This window comes from Myotis myotis, unplaced genomic scaffold (assembly GCF_014108235.1).
Source record: "Myotis myotis isolate mMyoMyo1 unplaced genomic scaffold, mMyoMyo1.p scaffold_m19_p_1, whole genome shotgun sequence".
Taxonomy (NCBI): Eukaryota; Metazoa; Chordata; class Mammalia; order Chiroptera; family Vespertilionidae; genus Myotis; species Myotis myotis.
In genome coordinates, this window is record NW_023416313.1 from 188593854 (window position 1) to 188609358 (window position 15505).

At 42.0% G+C, this 15505-nt stretch overlaps 1 protein-coding gene across 8 annotated transcripts in view; it reads left to right on the forward strand.

Moving 5' to 3' along the window:
• Positions 1-1771: 1771 nt before the first annotated feature.
• FBXO34 (F-box protein 34) overlaps positions 1772-15505 on the forward strand; it is a 118984-nt gene continuing 105250 nt past the window's right edge. For 4 of the 8 annotated variants that reach the window (XR_004967375.1, XR_004967378.1, XR_004967369.1 and 1 more), the window contains exon 1: positions 1772-1888. The gene's annotated coding sequence lies outside the window, so the exon portion shown is untranslated. Of the gene's footprint in view, positions 1889-2339; positions 2362-3789; positions 3857-4146; positions 4224-15505 lie in introns of those variants that run through there. The other 4 variants (XM_036307964.1, XM_036307972.1, XM_036307941.1 and 1 more) reach the window with 4 other exon arrangements.

Below are 15505 nucleotides of genomic sequence, written 5' to 3' on the forward strand. Positions count from 1 at the left end.
ATATTAGGCTTTTATTATATAGGATACAAAATATATAAGAATGAATTACCTGGTATTACTAAGTGAAATCTAATTCCTGTCTAAATGCCAAATGGATAATATAAGTATCCTTATAACCCATTGGTAATTTAGAACATTTAATCAAGGGTAATTTGTGTTGAAGCACCAAAATCATGACTGACTGGTTGAGTTCAGATGTTCCTACTTTTGGTCATATTCTTACAGCAATGCCTTAGATTCTCCCATTATTCATGTCCTATTTCTAATATATAAGACATTCTAGTCACTTTTATTAGCCATCCACTGGTGATGAACACTTGCATTCTGGATTAGATTGTCTGGCGAGAAAAAGTATGAGTATTTTTAATTCAATAGATATTTATTGGGTGCCAATTAGGTGATTAAGGAAAGTGACAAGGCTGAAATATTACATTGGAGAGTTAGAGAAAGCTCTCTGAGGAGATAACATTTTGGCCAAGACAAGGGGGAGAATGGAGAAATTAAAGAAGAGGACATGTCTGATTATAATTGTTCATAGTAGAGAGTTCTGATTTTATGATAAGAAAAAGGATTGATGGGCTTGGGGATGGTGTGTGATAAGCTGCTTTCCTTTGCCTTTTATATTTTAGTACTTGGAATGCAGTAAGATTCTCAGCTGGATTTCATTCCTTTTGTGCTATAACAGTTAGTGGGGTATGCAAACCTGCATTCTCCTTTGTGACCCTCCCCCTTGTTTCTTAAGGTAGCATTGCTGTCTTGGCTTCCAGTCTCTTAAGCACACGCTCTTAGCCCTCCTAGTCCTCTAAGAAGCTGCAACCTTGTGTTCTCACACGAGTGGCTTCAGGCTACAGGGTCTGTGGCCTGATCTGGACTGTCACATTTGGTCTTACTCCACTGACCATGGAGAAAACATCTCCTGGGGAAAATCCCACTAGAAAGACTCTTCTTTAGGAGCAGGCCACCTTAATCTCGCCCCTCTTCCAGCCCCTTAGAGTTTTATGGTCTCACTGTGCCACACCAATCCCACCCCGGACTCCCTCCTGAGGGCCTGATGCACACTGCATGGGTCCTACTGGCATCATTTCTTGGGATCATTCCCAATGTATGAATGGAGAAATAGAACCAAGGGAAGGACTTGCCTAAAGTGGTTTCACTGCCTTCTATTCTTCTCTTAGACCAGTGCTATTCTAAGTGTGACCTGCTGGCCAGCCGTAGAGCAAGTCCATTGTCAATCTCAAAGTTTACGTATGTACTGGTAGGTATTTCTGCTGTGGTTTGCATAGAAAAGAATGACAGTCAGAGGGACTCTCCCAACTCCTTCATTTTACAAATGACAAGTCAGAAGCCTAGTCTTCCAGGCTAGTAGCAGAACCAAAATTGGAACCCAAGTCAATAGGATATATAATACGTGGTCATCTAATACCATTTATAGCTCCAGGTGCACCCAGGAGTATTAATAAACGTGTCATGTTTATTGACTAAACACTGGCATTACTGCCATTCCGGTTAGCTAGCCCCAAGGTCTGATTGCTCTCCCTGCAGGTCGTGCTGGAGCTTTCACTCTTCGTCACCACTTGGGGGCCCGCAGATGCTTCGCCCCACTCCTCACGCCCCACCGGCCGAAGTACCACACAATGCCCGGCAGGGGGCGCTGCGATCACCTGGCCCCGCGGCCCCTCCCTTGGCCAACCGTCGATTGGGCCGGCGCGTGACGTCACGCCGTTTTAGCCAAACAAATAGGATTCGCGGCGAGCGTTGGGCTTCGCCGCGCCGCGCTGGGCGCTCGGTCCGCCTCAGCGGTGGGGAGCGAGCCAGGCCTCCTGCCGCCGCCGCCGCCGCATCGGGGTGTGCAGCCCCGGGCCAGGCCCGGGCCGGGGCAGGAGCGCAGGTGGGTCGGGGCCGCGTGGCGTGGCGCCTGGGCAGCGCGGTCGGGGTTCAGCGACGGCCACCGTGGCCGTTCCCCGCCCCCTCCCGCCGCTCGCCTGCGCTCCCAGGACGCGGGGCGGGTGGGGGCGGGGGGGCCGCCCGCGGGTCCGGGGCGCGCGGCGCTGCGGGCGCGTCTGGGGCCGGAGTCGGCGGCCCGCACCCCTTCCCGGGGCGGCCTCCAGCCGCACGCGGGCCCGGCGCTGAGCGCCCCCGCGGGCCACGGAGGTCGGGCGGACCGGCGGGCGGGAGCGGGAGCGGGGTCCACGTCCGGGCTGAAGCCTCGGCGATGACGGATAGGCCGTGAGGAGGCAGCGGACCGGCTCGTCCACCGCCGGGACCAGCGGCCGGTGAGGAAGTCGGGCCCTGGGCGGGGGTCGCCGCGCGCGGTCGCGCCCGCTGGGGCTCGGCCCCCTTGCCCTTCCCGCGGCCGCGCAGGTGAGCTGGCGCCCGGCCTTCACCTTTCGAGCTGCCTTCGCCTCCGGGCTGGCGGAAGTCGCCTGCGGGCCGGCTCCGGTCGGCGATGAAGTCATGGTGCTGTGGGTCCGCGCGCCTGTGACGTCCGGGAGGGGGGCTGTGATGTCACCGCAGGCCCTTGGCCGGGACCTTGACGCGGGAGGGCCGGCGGGTTGCGGAGGGGAGAGAGGAAGTTCCGTCTCCTGTGGCCGGGAATCGCCGTGGATTTGAATCGAAAGTTGTTGGACACCAGCATTTTCCAGTTTTAATGTAAGAGTTGTCAGGTCCCTTAACCTCAGTATCAGGCACATTTGATTGAGAAACAGCTTCAGCAGAAGGACTTTTGGGGGCGTGGGGCTGGGGTGTTTAATGTACATGCCTCCCAGGAATCTAAACTCATAGTTTGGTGGTTTGTGGATAGGAATTGTGGGGGGAAATAGAACTGATTTGAGTGCTGGTGATGCAGTTGCCTTACTCATTTTTGCAAGACAGTTTGGACATCATCTATCTGCTCATTCTCATTTTTGTTAGAGAATGGCCTGGAAGAGGGAGAGCAGATCTTTTTATTACTGTTTTTTATTTCTGACATTGATCTTTATTGTGGAAAGTAATACAGATGTACCATTCCCGACCTCTCCCCCGCCGTCCCCCCTATTAACCCCCTCCAGCCGGCCCCTGACCCCTTGCCCCGGGCTTTCACAACACTATTGTCTGTGCCCATGGGTTATGCATATATGCGTCTAAGTTCTTTGGTTAATCTCTTCCCACCAGCCCACCCCCGCCTTCCCTCTGAAATTCGTCAGTCTGTTACATGTTTCTATGTCTCTGGATCTACATTGTTCATCAGTTTATTTTGTTCTTTAGATTCCACATATGAATGAGATCATGTGATACTTGTCTTTCTCTGACTGGTTTATTTTGCTTGAGAGTAGATCTTAAATGAACCTTTCCTATTGTAAGGAGAAGGGTGTTTGAATTAATCCATTATTCTTAGATAATAATTACCTGAAGATTTAATTCATCCAGCTTGTCCCCGCCCCATGCTACCATGGATAATTGAGGGTTTTCTCTGGCTAGAGCTCAGTAACAAGCCCTTTTCTTGCTTTCTTACTAAGGCTGGGCCATAACAGTATACATAATAATATCCCCGGACTGCTTGTCTGGACATGTAACTTTTTGTCAGTGGTGCTTTCAAATATGAAACCATAGAATTTTTTTTTTTAAGTTTCTTGGTTTTCTTCCAGAGCTTTCAAAAGAGATCAGAGTGAAAGAGAGGCTAGTCATTTGCCATTACTGACTCACTCCAGGTTCAGCTTATCAATACTTTCATCCTGTCTTCCTCTCTGTAGAATCATTTACTGGAATCTAGTTTGGAAGGTAGATGGCTTAAAATTAAAGCATAATTACAATTTCGTGTTTTCAGTAGGAAGCTTGGATAGGAATCCTCAATCCTTTTTCACTGACCTTGACTTGTAAGGTAGGTTTTTTGTTGTTGTGGTTAAACTCTTTCCAGGCTCTTTATAAATTATTGACAATGTATTGTCTCTCTGGATTTTGCACCAACATATAGAGGAAAGTTATGCTATACCTATTAACTCAGGAAATGAGAACAAAATTTTACCCTTATTAATTACTATTAGATTTGACTGGAAGTTCACAAAACAAAGCTTTCTTGTAAATCTCATTTTGATCCTCACCATACGTTGGAAATTTAGCAGCACTGTGTGTACTCCTGAGAGTTGTTAATTTGTTTGTTTTTTTTTAAAGAAATTGGGAATTATATGGTGACAATGATGAGTGAAGGTTCTGAAGACAGTATTTATTTGGATCCTCGGGACTGATAGGTACTGATGATATTGAGGGTATTAATCAATCTATTATGATGAAAGGATCACGGCAAGATATTATATAATGAAATTGAAAGAGGTACAAAAAGAACCCTTGCATGTGTCTTTTCTGTGTGGCCTTTCTGGGCCAGGCTACATGGCTCTGTAAATTAAGTGTACTGGTGTAAATGGGAAGGGGCGAAGTCAAACTAAATGCGAGTTGAAAGGTAAATAAATGATGATAATAAAATAGCTCCTCCTTGGCAGTGCATTTCAAATAGAGGGGGAAAATGCACTGCCAAGGAAGAGAAACTTTTCTTTTTCCTCATGGAAAATGAGTTAATAGGTAGAGGATGAATGTCTGTGTATTCTATGTGACTGAGGAACAATGACAGTAATAAAAAAAAGAGCCAGGTTATGCATGTAGTTGCATAACTATTTAACAAGCCATAATTCTTCTGAAACATTTTTCCAAAGGATGCTTTTCACCCAGGCCTTGCTGTTTTAGGTCTATGAAGCAGCTTTTACTTATAAATGGAAATTTATTTAGGATCGGGCTTATTATTATTTTAAAGTATTTTGTCATTATCCAGATTACAGCATTTGAAGGGACTAAATCAACCAGTCATTAGGGATATAGCATTTTTCTGATAGATAAAAACAAACATCATGCAGAATGAAGTGCTAAATTTTAGAAATTCTTTAGGATATGTTTATTGGATCAATTCTGTTAACATGTAGAATTGAAATTCTTATACAAACTTTCTACTTTATTTTCTAAGCTTAAAGTTTATGCTAAGCCAGTTTAATATGGTTTTGATATTCTAGTAAACATATTAACAACAACAATTAACTTGTTTTAATATTTTTGGGGAGAGAATGTACTAATCGTTAGAGACATCATTTGGTGTTATCTTCCAAAATTTGCAGCTGTTCAGAAACAGATACTTGAGGGAAGCTACTATGGTATAATGAATGCCTTCCTTGTTAGGTTATGTGTGACAAAGGCAAAATTCAACAAGTGCATAATCTGCAGTCCTTTGGAAACAACAACAAAAAGAATAGATTAGCGCCAAATGCATTTAGGTCATTTGGAAATTGAATTCCTGTCAATCCTTATCTTTGCATAATTTATCTTCTCCTTTAGTTCATACTTATGGTATTTTGAAGCTGATGAACTTACTGTGTTTTCTGGGAAAGTATTAATGATTAAAATGTAGGTGTTTCCTAGTGATAGTTCAGTTTATCAAACTTTAATTTCCAGCTGCATCTTCTGTTTAGCTCCACTTGAAGAGGCTCCAGACCTTTTCTTTGAAAATCTTTACCTTCAGAATCCTAGCACATACATTTACTATCCTCAATACAGTGTAGGTATAAATGTGAAACTAAGCTACATATGTGCTTTATATTATCAGGCATGGGGTTCATTCATCTAACAAACATTTTTTGAGTACCTCTGTGTCAGGTACAATTCACTCAGATGAATTGTCCTTACTGCAAGGACATTATGTTTTAACATTCCTTTGCTGTGGAGGACCATGATTCTAAGGGGCCAGAATTGGACCAAGAGGATAAACCAGTTATGTTATACCAGGTTGGCCAGAGGTCTTGTCTAAAGGCTGGTTTAAGGATGTATTAAAAGCTCAGGTAAAAAGAATGGCTAGCAAATTATCAAAGGGTCTAGAATCCATGAATTTGAATAATCCTAGAATAAATGGAGTTTAAGTGAGTGAGCTCTTTCTTTGAGGCAAGACTATGCACTTAAGGCCAGACTAGTCTTTATATGCAGTCTAAAATTGGAGGTAGAGAGAAGAGGAACAGTCTAGACATCCCAATCTCAGAGGCATGTTATATACCTTTTTTGTTATCAGTCCTTTTCTTTAATTGACAAACTTCTGAAATATGTGAGCCTCTCACAGCCTTCATTTCCACTATTTGCTTTCTTTCCTTAACATTTTATAATGAAAACCTTCATAGAAGAGTTGCAAGAATTGTTTGTATATTGAATACCTAAATACCCACAACCTAGATTCTGCAATTCATATTTTATAGAATTTGCTTTTCTGTATCCATTCTATCTTCCCTCTCTTCTTCTATCCACTCATTAGTGCATCTCATTTTTGTTACATTTCAAAGTAAGTATACTTTACCCTAGTATGCCTATCATGAACTATTTGTTTACTAGTTTTTTAGGTAAAATTTATATACTGCAGTAAATACAGATCTTATGGGAAGCATTCCCTTAGATGGGATAAGTTCATACATCTATGTAACCCATAACCTTGTCATGCTATAGGACCATTACCATTACTATAGAAAGTTCCTTCATGCACGTCCAAGTCAGTTTAACTTTTTAATTTCCTGCAATCTCACTTCCACCAGTATCTTCTGAAACTACCTGTTCAAAGAGCCTGCTTTGTTAGCACATTTGGGTGACATTTTGTTAGGTAATCAGAATATAAAGACATCAAGAACACAGGCCCTGTTTTCTCTCTCTCTCTCTCTCTCTCTCTCTCTCTCTCTCTCTCTCTCTCTCTCTCTCTCTTTCATTACTCCTCACCCAAGGATATTTTTCCCACTGATTTATAGAGTGAGTGGGAGGAAGGGGTGGGGGGAGAGAAAAGCCTCAGCCAATTTAGTTCAGTGGATAGAGCGTTGGCCTGTGGACCAAAGGGTCTCAGGTTCGATTCCTGTTAAGGGCATGAACCTTGGTTGCAGGCTCATCCCTGGTCCAGGCCCTGTTTGGGGCATGTGCAGGAGGCAACCAATCGATATGTTTCTATCACATCGATGTTTCTCGCTGTCTTTTACTCTCCCATTCTTCCTAAAAAATCAATGGAACCTGCAACCCAGGTATGTGTCCTTGACTAAGAATCGAACTTGGGACCCTTCAGTGCACAGGGCAATGCTCTAACCCAGCGGTTCTCAACCTGTGGGTTGCGACCATAGGAAAACACATATAGCACATCAGATATTTACATTACGATTCATAACAGTAGCAAAATTAGTTATGAAGTAGCAACGAAAATAATTTTATGGTTGGGGGGTCACCACAACATGAGGAACTGTATTAAAGGGTCACGGCATTAGGAAGGTTGAGAACCACTACCACTGAGAAACATAGGCCAGGGTGGCCTGCTCTCTCTAAGCTTATAATTTAGTTTGGGTTTTAGTTTAGGTATTGCCAGAGAAAGCTTCCTATGTATGGGTCTTTAATTGGGCCTTTATTTTAGGGGCCAGATTTATTTATTTTTAATGGACTGTGATTAGAAGTTATACTATAAAGGAACAGTTGTAACAAGGGTGGTTGGGACCCAGTTTTGGAAGGAGTTTGAGCATTATCTGTACCCATGACAATTTAAAATTTTTATATTGATTTGAGAGAGAGAGGAAGGGGGAGGGAGGGAGAGAGAAGAAGGAAAGATCGTGTGCATTCATTGGTTGATTGATTCTTATATGTACTCTAACTGGGGATCAAACCCGAAACCTTGTTGTATAGGAACAATGCTCTAACCAACTGAGCTGCTTTTTGAGGAGGAGAGTAATGTGAAAACTGATCTTTCAGTTAAATTCTTATCCTCTTGTCATCTTTGGGATTTATTTGTATAGAAGACCTCTTCATCTTTTGAATTCTCTTCTCTCAGTTCTTTGCTTCTGATTTCTTCTGATTTCTCAGCTTTGCTGATAATTCTCTTACAGATCCAAACTATTGAAAGCTTTGTTCTTGACTCTGTGATATTTCTTGTAATCTTGCCTTACCTCTTAGGGCTTCTCTGCTTTAATTCTTTCCAGGTTATGCTTACATCTGTATCCATAAGCTGTTAACTCTTGTTAGGTTTCTAACTGTTAATAAAATGCTTCTCTTTGTATATCCCTGTTTACTTTAGCATTTTCTCTAAGTAGTTGTAGCAAATGGGATTATTGGGAAAGGAAGATATGTAAACTTTGAGTGGACTGAATGGACAGTTTAGACTAAGTTTCTTGGAACAAGAAAGATACTGCAGAACTTGCCTACTGCCACCATGGACCATGTTGTTGAATCAGAATGCTGCTGCCACCATACTTAGGCAGAAGTTTAACTTCCATAGACAGAATCATCATTATATAATACTTTCTGTCCTCCATTGGCCACATTTATGTCATTTGTAAAACCTCAGCTTCCAGGGCATCTAGAAATTGTAGTTTTTAGTTGTCCATCCTCTATGACAGGAAGTCTTTATGAGAATAGATTGGAGTAAGTACTGAGTGAATATTCAGTACACTCAGTTTGTGAAAACTAAACTAATTTTCCTCAGACTCCCTCAATGTGACAAGTTAAACCTTTTATAATTTTGCTGTTTCAAAGCATAGACTTAGGTATTATTCTAGTTTCTTAACACATTGCGGATGGATCACGAGAATTTGCCAGCTTTTGTTTAGTTCCACTTCATATTACACAGTGTTTTACAAAGTATCATACTTTAAAAAGATAGTAGATTGTAATAAATGACTTCATGTAATAAATAACTTCAAAATGCAATGGGTATTTAATTTTAAAGCGTGCCTTTAACATTTATGTAAAATGTTTTTTGTACTCGTTCAATAGAAACTTATCTGGCCACTGGGTAAAGCTAGCAATAAAACTACTGGTCCACAATGTGTTAAGATAGAAACTACTGAAATCAACTGTACCATTTAGATTTTTTATATTGTGATAACAAAAACCCAACTCAATTTACTGGCTGAAAAGTCCAAAGGTGAAGCTTGATCCACTTGTACTTATGTGATCAGAACCTCATCTTCCTCACCGTCTGCTTCCATGGTGTTTTGTGGTTAGAGCATGTTTGTCTGCAGCTCAAGCCCCACATCCTCATACCATGAATTTCAGAGGAGGGGAAGAAGAGTGCTTCTACAGAAGCTGTAGGGCAGGTCTCTTGATTTTTTTTCTCCAGAGACCCCTGTGGCTTATAGGACCCCCATTCTGAGTTATATTTTTTAAAATGAAATACACAGGACTACAAAGAAAACAGTTATATTAAAAATATATTTGGCTTTCCATTGAGATGGCGGTGTAGGTAAATGTGGTACTTGTGTCCTCCCACAACTGCATCGAAATTACAACTAATCTACAGAATAGCCATCATTCAGAATCTCTGAAATCTAGATGAACAGAAGACCTACCACTAAGGATGTAAAGAAGAAGCCACATTGGACATTCCTCGTAGCAATACTTTTTAAAAATATATATCTCCTCAACAAGGGAAACAAAAGGAAAAAAAAATGGGACTGCATCAAACTAAAAAGTTTTTGCACAGCAAAGAAAACCACCAACAGAAAGAAAAGATAACCCACTGAATGCGTGCACAAGTGTTGGCAAGGATGTAGAGAAAAGGGAACCCTCATGCACTGTTGATGGAAATGCAGAATGGTTCAGTTATGGTGGAAAGCAGTGTGGAGTTACCTCAAAAAATTAAAAATGGTACTGTCTTATGACCCAGCAATTCTGTTTCTGGGAATTTTCCTCAAGAAACTAAAACTCTAATTTGAAAGAATATATGCACCCCTATGTTCATTGTATCATTATTTACAATAGCTGAGATTTGGAAGCAGCCCAAGTGTCCATCAGTAGAAGAGTGGCTAAAACAGCTATGGTACATATACACAGTGGAATACTACTCGGCCATAAAAATGCAGGATATTTTACCCTTTATGACAGCATGGATGGACCTGCAGAACATTATGCTAAGTGAAATAAGCCAGTCAGAGGAAGGCAAGTACCATATGATTTCACTCATGTGGAATTTAATGAACAAACAACTAACAAGCAAAATAGAGACAGACTCATAGATAGTAGTCAGACAGCTCTTGTGGAAGGGTGCACTGGGGAAGGTGGGTGGAGGAATAGCAAAAAAGAAAAAAAACTCATGGACATGGAATACGGTGTGGTGATTGTGGAGGGTGGGTGGGTGGAGGTGGAAGAGGGAATGGGGGATAAATGGTGATGAGAAAATAAGGGTTTTTAGAAAGGAATAAAAATTGAAGAGGCCACATTGAAACTGGTATGGAGCGTGGAGCAGGGTGGGGGGGGGTGGGCATGGAACAGGTTGGTCCAACATCCTTTGTGGTAGATAAAAACCGGGAGGAATATCTTGGCTGCGGAGGTCCCTTGTGAGTAGCAAAGGGTCCTAGTCCCACACCAGGTCCCTCAGCCCAGAGTTCCAGTGCCAGGAAAAGAAGTCCCTGTAACTTCTGGCTGTAAAATCCAGCAGGGATTGTGGCTGAGTGAGATGGCAAGCTGCTGGAGTCCCAGGCAGTTTTAAAGGGTCTGAGCACAAACTTACTTGGGCTCACTCCCTCTGAGTTCCATCCAGCACTGGGACAACATGTCAGAAGGCTTTGGGGACATATGGAGAAGAACTGTCTGGTATCAGAGCGAGAGCTGGAGGGGCAGTTTTTCTCTCAGACTTCTAGAAGTGTTGGCAGAGGCCATTGTTCCTTTTGAGCCCTTCCCCCACAGAGCTAGCAGGCAGGTACCATATCTGAGTTTCAATCAGCCTATCACTGTTTGCCCTACACTGGTGATTCCCTGAGACCCCACCCAGTTTGTGGGCCCATCCAAGTCATTTCCAGTGGCTTTCCCATATGAATGGCCTGTCTTGGCTCATGCTTCAGATTTTCCTAAATTCTCTTAAACAAGCAGCACCTGGCCTCAGTGTGCCCTGTACTTCTCACTAAGTGGTTGGAGGCCCAGTATTAGTGGCAGCCCCCTGGGTTGGAAGCTTTGCTTTACCTGGGCACCTCCAAGCCCAGCATAAGTGGCGGGCATCTGCAGCTTGCTTTCTAACTCACGCTAGGTGGCCCCAGGCAAAACAGGGTTGTGGCTGACCTTAACACATTGTATGTGGGAAACGTACTTATACGTTTTATGTATTTATACGTTCTACCAGTGTAGTAGAGCGTGGGACACGTATTAATACGTTTTTTATAGACTAGTGGTAGAATGTGGGTAACGTATAAATACGTAAACTCAAGTTATCGTAATTTTACTGAACGTTGCCATTTGCGCAAAAAATTAGCAAAAATGGCCCGTGCCACCTGTTAGCGCGCGATAAAATCTACTTGCAAACAATGTGTTAAAAAAGGGCATGGAGTCCTAACTGGTTTGGCTCAGTGGATACAGTGTCAGCCTGCGGACTCAAGGGTCCCAGGTCGATTCTGGTCAAGGGCATGTACCTTGGTTGCAGGCACATCCCCAGTAGGGAGTGTGCAGGAAGGCAGCTGATCGATGTTTCTAACTCTCTATCCCTCTCCCTTCCTCCCTGTAAAAAATCAATAAAATATATATATAAAAAATAATAAAAAAATTTTAAAAAAGGACATGGAAACCATAAAAATGAGCCAGTCAGAAATGAAGGCTACACCAACAAATTAATATTTTATAGGGAATCAAGAGTAGAATAGCTGAGGCCAATAATCAAATTGGCGATTTGGAATATAAGGAAACAAAAAATGCACAATGAGAAGAGCAAAAAGGAAAAAGAATCCAAAAGAGGATAGTGTAAGGAGCTCCTGAGACAACTTCAAGTGTACCAGCATTCATATCATGGGAGTACCAGAAGGAGAAGAGAGAGAGCAAGAAATTGAAAATCTATTTGAAAAAATAATTACAGAAAACTTCCCTAACAAGTCCAGGAAGTGCAGAGAGTTCCAAACAACATGAACCCAACAGGCCCACACCAAGACAATCATTTAGAATTGAAGGACAGATAAAGAGCTTCCCAGACAAGAAAAAGTTAAAGGAGTTTATCACTATCAAACCAGTATTACATTAAATGTAGGGTCTTTTTTTAAGAAGAATAAAGAAGAGAAAAAAATTGAACAATAAAATGACAATAAGTACATACCTATAAACAATTGAATCTAAAAAAATAAATGGCCAAGCAGGACAGAAACAGACTCATAGATACAGAAATATTTTGATGGTTGCCAGGTGGGAGAGGGGGTTGGGGTGGGTGAAAAAGTTGAAGGGATTAAGAAGTACAAATTGGTAGTTACAGAATAGTCATGGGAATATAGTCAATAATATTCTAAAAACTATGTATGGTGTCAGATGGTACACGATTTATTGGGATGATCACTTAGTAAATTACATAATTACTGGAGTATACACCTGAAACTAATGTAATATTGTATGTCAACTATAATTGAAAAATAAAAAATGATTTTTAAAAATCCCAGTCCACACACTGATATAATACAAAGGATCAGATTGTCAGGTCAATCATGAATTAGAACTCTTGCCCAGTGTCTGGCTTCACTAATAATTCCTAGGATAGGCAATCAAGAAGCAGATCTGGGACATGGAGGATGGCTCCTGCTGTGTGATGTGATTTCCCATGATCTTATCATGGTTGACCTCTTCTGAGCCAGCAAGTTGCATGTCTATTACAGGAAGAAAGTACCTGTGGGCCAACCTCAACTATATGGTTTTTCTTCTTTGACTTATTAGTATACAAAATATTTGAGTAAATTCCTAATGATTGAACTATCTTTGATTTGTCATGGTATTTACCATTTTTAGGTGTTTTGAAATTTTTAATTAAATTCTAAATTTATAGTAAAAAAAAAAGGAAAAATAATATATATTTAACCAAATTATTTTTTAAATTATAAGCTTAATATGTGCTTCTTTGTTAAATAATATTTTAGTCCAAATAATATTAAATATTCTTTTTTTTTTACTTTTTTAATTTTTTATTATTATTTTTTTAATTAAATCTTTATTGTTCAGATTATTACATTTGTTCCTCTTTTTTCCCCCCAATAACTCCCCTCCTCCCAGTTCCCGCCCCACCCTCCGCCCTCACTCCCCATCCACTGTCCTCATCCATAGGTGCACGATTTTTGTCCAGTCTCTTCCCGCATCTCCCACACCCCTTTTCCCCCCAGGAATAGTCAGTCCATTCCCTTTCTATGTCCCTGATTCTATTATAATCAACAGTTCATTCTGCTCATCAGATTATTTAGTCACTTGATTCTTAGATTCACTTGTTGATAGATGCATATTTGTTGTTCATAATTTGTATCTTTACCTTTTTCTTCCTCTTCCTCTTTCTCTTCTTAAAGGATACCTTTCAGCATTTCATATAATCCTGGTTTGGTGGTGATGAACTCCTTTAGCTTTTCCTTATCTGTGAAGCTCTTTATCTGACCTTCAATTCTGAATGATAGCTTTGCTGGATAAAGTAATCTTGGTTGTAGGTTCTTGGTATTCATCACTTTGAATATTTCTTGCCACTCCCTTCTGGCCTGCAAAGTTTCTGTTGAGAAATCAGCTGACAGTCGTATGGGTATTCCCTTGTAGGTAACTGAGTTTCTTTCTCTTGCTGTTTTTAAGATTCTCTCTTTATCTTTTGCTCTTGGCATTTTAATTATGATGTGTCTTGGTGTGGTCCTCTTTGGATTCCTTTTGTTTGGGGTTCTCCGCGCTTCTTGGACCTGTAAGTCCATTTCTTTCACCAGGTGGGGGAAGTTTTCTGTCATTATTTCTTCAAATAGGTTTTCAATATCTTGCTCTCTCTCATCTTCTGGCACCCCTATAATTCGGATGTTGGTACGCTTGAAGCTGTCCCAGAGGCTCCTTACACTATCCTCGCATTTTTGGATTCTTTTTCATTTTGCTTTTCCGGTTGGGTGTTTTTTGCTTCCTCGCATTTCAAATCATTGACTTGATTCTTGCGCTCCTCTGGTCTGCTGTCGGGAGTCTGTATAATATTCGTTATTTCAGTCCGTGTATGCTTAATTTCTAGTTGGTTCTCCAATATAAGATCGAGGGTCTCATTAGTTTTCTTGTAGATCTCATTAAGTTTATCGGCGGCTTCTAAACAGTTCTTGAGAGACCTTAAAAGTGTGGTTCTGAACTCTATATCTTCCATTGACAATTTTGTCCTGTTTCTTTGTCTCCGCATTTTGTTATGCTTCCTTGGTGCACCCCCTAGTGGTCTTTGTTCGCAGTCTTATAGTTAAATCTTGATTGTTGTAGCTAATTCCAGGGAGGGTTTGACCTCCAGGCCAAGTGGCTATGAGAATCAGCTGTGTCAGCAGTGAGAGAACTTCTGTCCTCTAGGGAGGTGCTAATCTAGCCTTTGCCTGAGGCTATCCGGCAAATGCCTGTGTGCAGGGCTTGGGCGGGGCGGGTCGCACAGGATCAGCAGGGTGGGCCGGAGAGAGCAGTTATGGCGGCTCTCAGTCCTGTCCCCAGGGGCTCTGCCTCTCTGAGTCCCAGCACCTGCTGCAAAGCTCAGAGAGAAAGCTGCACTCGCTCTGACCGAAGCCAGACAGTCCCGCTTCTCCCGTTTGAGTCTGGGTCCCTAAAGACTCGCCCAGATCTGGAGCTCAGATTCTGCGACTCCCTCCCGATTGAAAACGCCAACCGCGCCCTCCGCCGCCAGCCCGCTCCGTGCACTCCGCACCTCAGAATTTGACTTCAGCACTGTGCCTCCTCTGAGTGTCCGTATGCGTTTCTCTTTCCTCCTAGTTGTAGGACTTCCACTCAGCCAGCGTTCCTGTGGTTCTGGGTGATGTCCGTTCCGTCTTTTAGTTTCACTTTTGAAGTAGTTGTTCAAGGCAGCAAACTCGGGCGTTAACCTATGCCGCCATCTTGGTTCTTCTAAATATTCTTTATTTAATAATAAATTAGTCCAAATAAGTCTAATAAATTCCAAGTAGTGATGAACATTGTTTGGAGGTGTAACTGAAGATCATGTGATAGGAAAATATCTGATTTCTACTTGTGACAGTGACAGATATTGTTAATATTGTGGTCTGGTGACTGAATTCACAATGGAGGGAAATGCTGAATTTCAGTTGGAGGTTAGTAAAGATATAATTTTTCCCCTTCACCTGAATTTATAGATAACCCAGAATCCTATACCTAAACCCCTTGTGGGGTGTTTGTGAGCCATAGCTTAAGAACTACTGCCGGAAGATAGTTTATCTCCCCAGAAGCCCCAGCAAATGTCTTGTATCTCATTGACTTTGGATTACATTTCTGACATTTTTGAACCAGTCACTGAGAATATGGATATCTATTTGGTTTAGCCAGCATGGGCCTACCCTTGGAGCTGGGGATGGGGTCATTGCTACCTAAGCAGCTTGTTGGAGAGGAGTGAATTCTCATCCAGGGGTTACTGGATGCTGAGTAGCAAATAGTCGCTGTCCATTATGTCATACTTAGTTAGTCCCCTCTCCTTTGCACTCATAGTTATCCAATTATTAAAAGTTTTAGTGAATCTTTTACTTGGATTTGACCTTTCCTGATC